The sequence below is a fragment of the Cryptotermes secundus genome, unplaced genomic scaffold (assembly GCF_002891405.2).
Source record: "Cryptotermes secundus unplaced genomic scaffold, Csec_1.0 scaffold843, whole genome shotgun sequence".
Classification (NCBI taxonomy): Eukaryota; Metazoa; Arthropoda; class Insecta; order Blattodea; family Kalotermitidae; genus Cryptotermes; species Cryptotermes secundus.
This window is the reverse complement of record NW_019731994.1, coordinates 582,665-592,169: the sequence shown is the minus strand read 5'-3', so window position 1 is coordinate 592,169 and position 9,505 is coordinate 582,665. Positions and strand designations below refer to the sequence as shown.

General features: G+C 44.9%; 1 non-coding gene across 1 annotated transcript; it reads right to left on the bottom strand.

Annotated features, from left to right (window-relative positions):
- Window positions 1–510: 510 nt before the first annotated feature.
- Trnac-gca lies at window positions 511–582 on the bottom strand. Its single transcript has one exon. It is a non-coding gene; the product is annotated as a tRNA-Cys (tRNA).
- Window positions 583–9,505: the final 8,923 nt, after the last annotated feature.

Sequence of the window (9,505 nt, the reverse complement as noted above, 5' to 3'; positions counted from 1 at the left end):
GTAATTATATTGAAATTATTCCTAAATAATAAATAGAATTAAATTTCCTTGTATCAAAATCTAATGTATATTTCTATTTTGTAGTGCGGCCCTGGACTATTATTTATAGAGCTGAGGTGGCCCTCTGTACAACTTGAGTTTGACATGCCTGCTGTAGAGCGTTGGCGACGCGCCCATTTGAGGTATTATCGTAGCATTTTATGAAGGCGACTACGGAAAACCACGAAAAGCTGTAGGCGATAACTGGCATCCGGGACGAAATTTGAACGTGGGACATGCCAGAAAATGAAGCAGTGGCGCTAACCAACCGGTAAAAATTCTAATTTCACATTTATTAAGAGGTGGCAATAAAATCAACGTGTAGTTTATTTACTGCACCCACGAACCCTCTTCGGTTCTTTCACTGGATATATATTTGCAGAATGTTATTAGGGTTCCTTAAAGCTTCAGTTTTTAAAAATATCTTAGTATTTTAAAGAAAAACAAAATAAGGAAAGAAAAAAAAAGTAGAGGGGGCACCCGGGTTTGAACCGGGGACCTCTCGATCTGCAGTCGAATGCTCTACCACTGAGCTATACCCCCTTTCTTCAAGAAACATTTATCATAGTAGTACATATGGACAGTCATGTAAGTAGTGAACTCCATTTTATGGACAGTCACATAATATTACCTCTATAGTGAAGAAAATGTAGTAATGCACTCAGTGCCAAAGACCTGCAGACGCAAACAATTACTACTATTGTGAAAATAGTTGTGGTAGTCACCGCTAGATGTCACCCGATTGCAGAGGTTTCATGTTAGCTCAAATTCTGCTCACTGGAGTGTGCCACAAGCGCTGGGCGCAATGCGCAGTTATGAATATCATTACAGAAAGTCGGTTGCTTCTTCACAACGCGATATAAATTATTTTATCCGAGTCGTTAGGAAAACATGTTCGAATTTACATTCTTTTGGGGGTGGGTGGAAGTTCGCTTATGAAAATTTATGACTATTATTACCATTTCAAGCTTTAAGTGTATACAATCGCATGTAATGGAAGCGGAACCAGCATTCTAAAAGTCATTTCGGCTCTATCAATCATCCAACGCATTGTTACCCCGCACAAATAGCGGCACTGAATCTGCATTGATTGCCTGGGCAGCTCATCCCCCTTGCAGCCCGGGGTGGCTGAAGTGCAGGATAATGACGGGGTAGTTTATTCAATAGACAATGAGTGAATAGGGTATTACTGTTGTGTCGACAGATGGACTGTAATAGCTCTAGGGGTTGGTACACACCCCCGGGTGTGGCAGGGGTACGTACATATGGTGGTCCGCAAAAACCACACTCCCTCAAATTGGCGATACTACCCTTAGCACATACGTGGGGTTAGCCCAGATCCTTCATAGGGAGAATAGTCAACAAACATTAGCTAACTACGTAATCACTGCTGTAGCTCACAATAAGGCCTGCTTTTGGATACAATCCTGAGCCAGTTCCATCCACCTCCAATCCTCACAATCTATTCCTTCACGATTGCTCTCCCTTGGTCCTACATGTGAATATATCCAAGAATGGTTTCAGACCAGAAACCCTTATCCACCTCCTGCTTTCTCATTCGGGCTGCATGGCCAGGCCATCAGTTCGTCACATATGCATCTCCACAACTTCCCGACATACAATTTCATCTAAATATGAAAATAATATTCGCATATTGTGATCGAAAAACATTTTGTGCCCTGTACACCAACTGGCTGAGCACTGGCAAATCTGGTACACATAATTACCTTAAGTGAAAAAATCTGAAAGGATTTTTGATGTTTCATAGGTTCGGAAAAGTTTATCCTGTGTAATAACGGGTTTGAACAGAATGAACATGGATCCTACAACAAGACGCTTGTAGCAGTCTACAACTGCTTGTGTTGTTGTCGGCAAAACCTTCTGGGAGACTGGATACATGGCAGATAATTTATTTAATTGGAAACATAGAATGCAATTCATGTAACTAGTCTAGACTTTTAAGAAGACGACATACGTGTTTAGAAAATGGCAGAAAGTTTACAGACATTTCTTCGGACCGTCGAATACTGCACTCGAACTCTAACATACACGTAAAACAGACAGAAACCTGAGGAAAAACTGGAGCTTCCACTGAGCAAGAATATTCCTTCAGTGATGAAAACTTGCATCAAATTGTGCTGTATTAATTTTACGTGGTAAATCCGTGAAAGCAGGTCACGGTAGCCTAGCGGTCTAAGGCGTGCACTGTCTTCGCTCGCTCAGAAGCCGGGATCGTGGGTTCGAATCCCACTCAGGGCATGGATGTTTGTGTGCGTTTTTCTGTACAGGTAGAGGCCTTGCGACGAGCTGATCACCCGCCCAAGGAGTCCTACCGATTGTGTAAGATCTAGAAAAACCGAAGTGAACGGAGAAGTTCATGGAGATAGGCCTAGGCCCACTGGGGCTGTAGTGCCAAGGGGGGGGGAATCCGTGAAAACTTAACGGAACTTAGAAGTAAAGTGTTTACACTTCTGTTCTGCGGGACATTTCTGCCAACAGATACGTGTATGCTACTATCTTGCGGAGAGGGGATATGTCGGAGTGTTCAGTACTTAGTGCCAAACGGTAAGGTAACACTGAGATACTCAGCAACCAGAAGCTCACCGTCGCCTTGGCAGCGCGATACTATTTTGAAAGTCTGATTGCGGAGCACGCGGTAGCGTAGTTGATTGATGCACTATGCTACAAGCCGGAAGGTCGCGGGTTCAAATCCCGATGAGGTCATTGAGTTTTTTTCAATTGACCTAATCCTTCCAGCCGCACTATGGCCCTGGGGTCGACTCAGCCTCTTACAGAAATGAGTACCAGGAATCTTCCTGGGGGGTAAAAGGCGGCCGGCGCGTGGGGCTGACCTTACCGCCATCTTTGAGCCGATTTTCTAGAAAATGTGGGACCCTCAACATCTCACAACCCAATGAGCCTCCACGGCCTGTTACAGGGTTAGCTTTACTTTTACTTTACTTACTTCTGAATGAACACGAACTGAATTCTTCCTTCTGTGTCGCGTGATTCTCCAACATGTTGCATGGAAATAACTCTAGCCTGTGCATTTGACAGAGATGAGAGGTAAGCTTTACGCTCTGGCCAGCGGCCTCCGTAGTCTAGGGGTAACGTTCCCAGCTCATGACTCAAGATACGCGGGTTCAAACCCGGCGGAGGTCGTGGAATTTTTAAGGGCGGAAAAATTCAGGGAGGGACTTTAAGCCGTGGGTCCCGTGTCGTAGATTTACGGCATGTAAAAGAGCCTCATGTCTCTAGGAGACCTCTGAGTTTCCCGCCCAAGTAGTTTCCAATGCCTCTGGTAGATGGGGGAAGTATCGAGGTACCGAGGGCCGACCTCGTTGGCTGAACGGGGCTGATAGCACGCACCAGTACCGGTAGGGTATGGCGACTGGTAGAATATCAAAGGAGGACGTACACTAGACTATTAGTCGCGGTGCATGGGGAAACCGACCCCCTCCAATATTAATAATAATACGCTCTGGCCGCTTTAACCCCATACCGATGAGACGGGGATGTTGGGTATGGTATGAAATCTGTGAGGACACAGCAATGGATGAAAGAAAAATTATCCCTTTGCCGGGAAGGGAATCCCCGCCTTTGCATTTGTAGCCAGTCGCTATGTAGACTGAGGGGCTCCAACAATCAAAGAGACGTGACCAATCTGAGTACGCTGGCATGTTTTCAGCCAGTGTAGTAGCAGCTACTGAAGCACAAACAGTGGTTTATTGAAGAGAGGCACCATGAACCAACTAGTGTATGGATCTAGCAATTCATTTGGACAAATGTCAATAATGCCATTAGAAGAGACAAATTGAGTGGGAGGAGAAGGGATTATCGACCATAATAATCCCATCACGCTTCACAATAATACACAGCGCTCCACTGATTGGTTCAAGTGTTTGTCGCGCTGATATGCTGATGAGTTTTGATGTCCGTCCGTGCGTCGTACAATTGATTGCATCCAGAATTAAATACAGTGGCTGGCTACAGCACACAGTAGAAATGCGTTTACAGAACTGGTGCCCTAGCAACAAACAGGTTCTGTGAGGAGTTACCCTTCCATCTTCAGCGAGACAGCGCTCTCGCTTTAAAGCAGATTGCAGTGTCCCTATTGAAAATCTACTTTCAGATGTTCACTTGCTGTAGACACACACAGATCTACACCGCTACAAAGTTAATCACGCAACACGCATCACATAACATAATTTATGTTCTGCAAATTACTGTCCTCTGGGATGTGCTTCCGTGTAGTCTGGTACATCGCAACCAACGTTTCACACGGAATCTGATACCTCCACGTTTAGAGTACAAGCAGCAGAAGAGGCCTCTAAGACTGGTACAGCAGCTTCAAGCCGATAATGATCTACAAGACTATACGGAGGCATATCCCAGAAAACAGTAATCTTCACATTCGTTGAACTGAGGTCTGTAACTGTTAACGAGATCTTTCGGGCTATTTTTCTTTCAGTTACTTGTGCGACGGGCGCCTACGGGGAAAGCCGGTGTTCGCAAAGGAGTGGAGGCAGCGGTATAATGATAGGCAAGGAGTTACCGGGACGGAGTGGCGCTCAATTCCACGACTAAAGTCAAGGGTAGAAATCGTGATTGAGAGCGTTCTCATTGTCTGTGACAGCTGTACACATTTAACCACAGCCTGGACGATAAGCGGCTACCTCGAACAGACAAATTGGTGATTAAAATGGTACAAAACATCTGTGTTTGATTTAACAGAAATTTCATTGCGGCGCCCAAGAAAATCATCGGGGCACCGGTCTCGTCCGCCATAATTATATGTCGGTTACCCCTTACTATTGACATTTGTGAATCGGACATTATTTAAAACGGAAAGAGGGACACGATCATCATTATGAGCTCATTTTAAACACCTGAGACGTAAATTATAACCTTCCACCCGGTTCGTGTTTTCTACGGCGCACCTGATACAGAATACCCAAATATTGCGAAATTTTCTCCGTAACATGTGAAGTTTCGTCTGTGTGTAATAGATTACGTGCCATGACATAAGGACGTATGTGGCAGTGAAGATATAGCTCCACCAGTCTTGAATTTCGCACTGGATGAAGGTGGGTGGTGAGATTCACGCCCCTGCCAGCTTATCCCAAGGGAAAATTCCCCGGTACCCATTGGATACGACTGTAAGCATGTCCCAGAGCCTGTGTGGACTGTATGGAAATGCGAAAACTCTCCTGTTCCTGCTGAAAATCGAACCCCAATTCTTCGGCCGTCCAGGCCGAACTCTTTCCAATATGTACAACGATGTGCAAGTGTTGCGGTAAATTTGTTGGTAGCGATTGCAATCCACGATCCCGGCATTTTTTATTCTTTAAGTAAATGAATACATTTTAATGTCCCGGTATGAGAACAAGGTTGCTAAGTGGCACTGACAAGGGAAAGCGAAGAACGGTTTCTGATGCCTTCAGGCCTCGTCGGTCAGTTCATAGCAGCCTAGTTCCGCAGACTCTGTTCAGGGGCAACACAGAACTGACTGAGGAAACAAGAAATTGATATAAATTTTGAAATGAAAGCTACATGAACAGGCTGAAGAGGTTCGGATTCAAAAGTTTTTGTGATAATGGTAATATAGTTTCAAGCGACATCGTGAGTTAATTTAATGACGCTTGCTCAAGTGTAGGACCTACATGATGACTATGAATGATGAGTTAAGGAAGACATTTAAGGAGCTAACCGTGCCTATTATAAGACAATATCGTGGCATGATGAGAACTAAGAGAAGTCACCTGTGAGAAACCGGAAGTGCTGAGAATGAAGCAGGAGTGCCAACCACTCCAAATCAAAATTGCTCCAGCTTGTGAATTCGGTTACTGAGTCACGCAATTAGGAGTATGGTGCAGCACGAGTCCCGCTGCCCGCAACAACGTTACAAGTCCTTGCTGTATGAATAATAAACAGGGTTATCGTTTAGCTCACATTTTTTAGACATATCAGAGAGACGGGTCCTGAAAGTCAAATGAAATTTGCATCAGTAAGAGTGCAGGGCGGCCCGAAGATCAAAGCAGACGGGGGGCACCCGCACTCTGCCGAGGTCGGCCGCACACTGCATCTACCTGAAGCCCCTTGAGCGAACACAAACAACCGACATTCGAACCTCGGACATTTCAAACGCGTAGCCCTAAACTGTCGCATCTGCGCAGTTTCATGATGACGCAAACATACACACAGCGGCGCAGTTGGGAAACATGAAATGCTTACAAAACCTGGGGGGGGGGACACAGGAATAGATCCGAGAGATGGTGACCCTGTGACACATGGTATTCTTGGATCATAGAGTCTCTCAATGCATTAACAAACACTCTAGGTTTAGAGGAACCGACGTTTCGTCTACGTGTCATAAAAGCCCACCACCAGACGGTGCATGAGCCGAAGCAGAGGCCTTGTCAGTCTGTTTGTTGGGACGAATGCCTTGCATTGAAACAACTGCTGACTTACAACTCGGTCAGTAGGTGATGCCGCAGGGGGTCAATACAAAACCATTTTATGAAAAATGATTGCAACACAGTGGCGATGTGAACAAAGATGGCGCCTTTCAATATAGATTCATTAAAACGAATAAGCTAATGAGCGTTGTAAGTAGGCTAAATATGATCTTATATCTGACCAATTTAAAAATAAAAGGGTTGGATAAAAAGTAGTGGCAACACTGCTGTAACATGAAAGATGTGCGTCAGATGGCACTAGCGCCGTCTGTAGCTGATAGCAGAAGTTCAGTTGAAGTAGTGCAGTGAGTGGCTCTAGTTGTGTTTCATTGAGTTGCATTGTGCATCGTCTTGAAGTGTAGGAGCCCAGTTCAAGCACCCTAACAACATGTTTACGAAACAAGAACAACGCTCCTGGATACAAATTGAAGTTGCGTGAGGTTGTAGTTCACAAAACTGTTATCAGGGACTGCGAGAAGCATGTGGTGATGCTGCTTTGCCATATCGCACAGTGGCACGATGGGTGAAATTGTTCCGTGAAGGGAGGGATGCCACTCAGGACAGCCGTCGTTCAGGACGACCCCATGTTGACAACCACACAATTCAGCTTCTTGCTTCTTTGCTGGATGGCGATCGTCGATGGGCTGCGCGGGAGCTAGCTGCTGAGGTGGGCGTATGTCACAAAACCGTGCTCCACATTCTGCACGATATTCTTGGATACCGCAAAATTGCAGCGCGCTGGGTACCCTATACAATGTCCCAGGTGGAACAATGGCAACGTTATGCAATTGCACGGGACTTGTTGGACCGCTGCCAGAAGGAAGATGACTTCCTTGGAAGGATCGTCACTCTGGACGAAACTTGGGCTCGCTCATATGAACCGCACTTAAAGCGACAATCAAATGAATGGAAGCATCCTGGCTCTCCTCGTCCAAAGAAAGTGCGCCCCACACAGAGTAATGTGAAGGCGATGTTCATTGTGGCATATGACACTGATGGAGTGATACTGCACCACACTGTACCTCAATGACAGACAGTAAACGCTGTCTACTACTGCAATTTCCTGCATAATCATCTTCGTCCAGCACTCAGAAGAAAGTGACGACACTTTTTGGCAATGAACCTCATCATCCTTCATGACAGTGCAAGGGCTCATACTGCTGACGCTGTCAGGAATCTCCTTCGCCGCTGGCGATGGGAGATACTGCAACATCCGCCATACTCACCTGATATGAGTCATTGCGATTATGATCTCTTTGCCAAAATGAAAGAACCACTGCGAGGGACACGTTACAACACAAGAGAGGAGATTATTCGTGCTCTAGGGGGTCACTGCTGGACATCAACAGAAGTGGACGTGCTGATGGAGTACGACGCCTTCCACAAATTTGGCAGAAGGTGGTACACATGAGGAGCGATTATATTGAAGGAATGTACGTGTGTTTACCTCAGGTAATAAAGTAATTTCAGAACTATAGAGGTGTTGCCACTACTTTTTATCCAACCTATGTATATCCCCCAGAAGAAATATGTTCGAGCTTGAAGATTGCTGTTTCCTAGAATATGACGTCCTGGAGTGTGTCACATATTTATAAAATTTTCGAGGAACTTGCTGCCGCCGTCTTCAGGGTAGTGGTGTAATTTCTATAACTTTTTCGCTCTTAGCCTCAGTCCTTAGTCACTTTCTCTACATTATTGGTTTCTTTTCCAGAGAGTTTTACATTTCTACCCTGAAGGTGGAGGCAGCAGGCTCCTCCGAGAGCAGCAATCTCCCAAAGAATGACATTTGTTTAATGTTGAGAGCGGGCAAGATGGCGAGGCCGCGACGTGCTGGCGGGGTACAGTAGCGGCGTCGGTCTCAGTTGCCCGGCGAATGGGGGAGCAAGGAAAGATGAGCACAAAGACGGGAAGGACGGGAGAAAGAGAGATTAAATAACGCGCGATACAAAGCCAGAAACAAAATTTGCTTCTTTTGAAGCGGCGTGAGAGGAAAATGGGGCGCGAGGTGCGGAAATGAGAACGCAGTTATCCATTGGCGAGCCAATCCGATTCAAATGCGGCAGCTACGGGAAGGTCCAATTTGCAATGCTAAAAAGCAGCGGGCAGATTCCTCGGGGTGGACTGGTCATACAGCATGCAAGGTACTACCACGAAAGTGTAACTTTGTAGGTATCATATGAAACTGAAGTCGACGGAGATATCTGACGCACGCTAACTGGTAACGGCTATGATAGAGCCACGAGCAGCTGTCAGCAATTGATACCAATGTTGAAAATAGGCTGCAATGTGACAGGATGTCAACTTATATTCTGTGTGACGTAATATTCATTTAAAATATACCTCCAGGTGTAAATTTTCGAAAAAAAAAAGTTTGTTGTGAATATGAGAAAGATTTTAAACTGAATTTTCAATTCTTCGACATTTATTGAAAGACGACGAGTGATATAATTAAATAATTCCTTTGTGCATATTTATTTATTTATATTTTAAAATACCTGCGATTCTATAAGGGTAAGTTTGTTATGGAGTTTTAAGAACGTCATGCCGGAAGTGAGGACACTCTTCACGATGTGTGCTACAATATGGCGCACGTGCGTACGCGGACTGACATGGCTGCCTTACTCACAGGCAAACTGTTTCTCTTTTTTGTTGAAAAAATGGTTTATTTTATAAGTATCACATCTGGTACTTGGAGTTTACATTAATTTAAATAAATTATAAAATTTAAGTGTATTTGCATCTCACAGAAACGACGGTCAAGGTACGTTCTTAACTGCGAACCAAAGCCGAATATGATTCGTACCGCCCGAAGTCCAGACGCACCGCTCCCACTGATTGTCTGAAAGCAGTAAGATCTGAATTGCGATAAATCCCGATTACTTACATTTGTTTTGGTTTTTATGATTGACATAGGCAATATGTTCTTTATTTTCCAGTTTCAAAGCAAGGAGATCTCGTCTAGTTGCTGCGACACAAAGGAATGAAACCAGATATTCATGACGCACAAA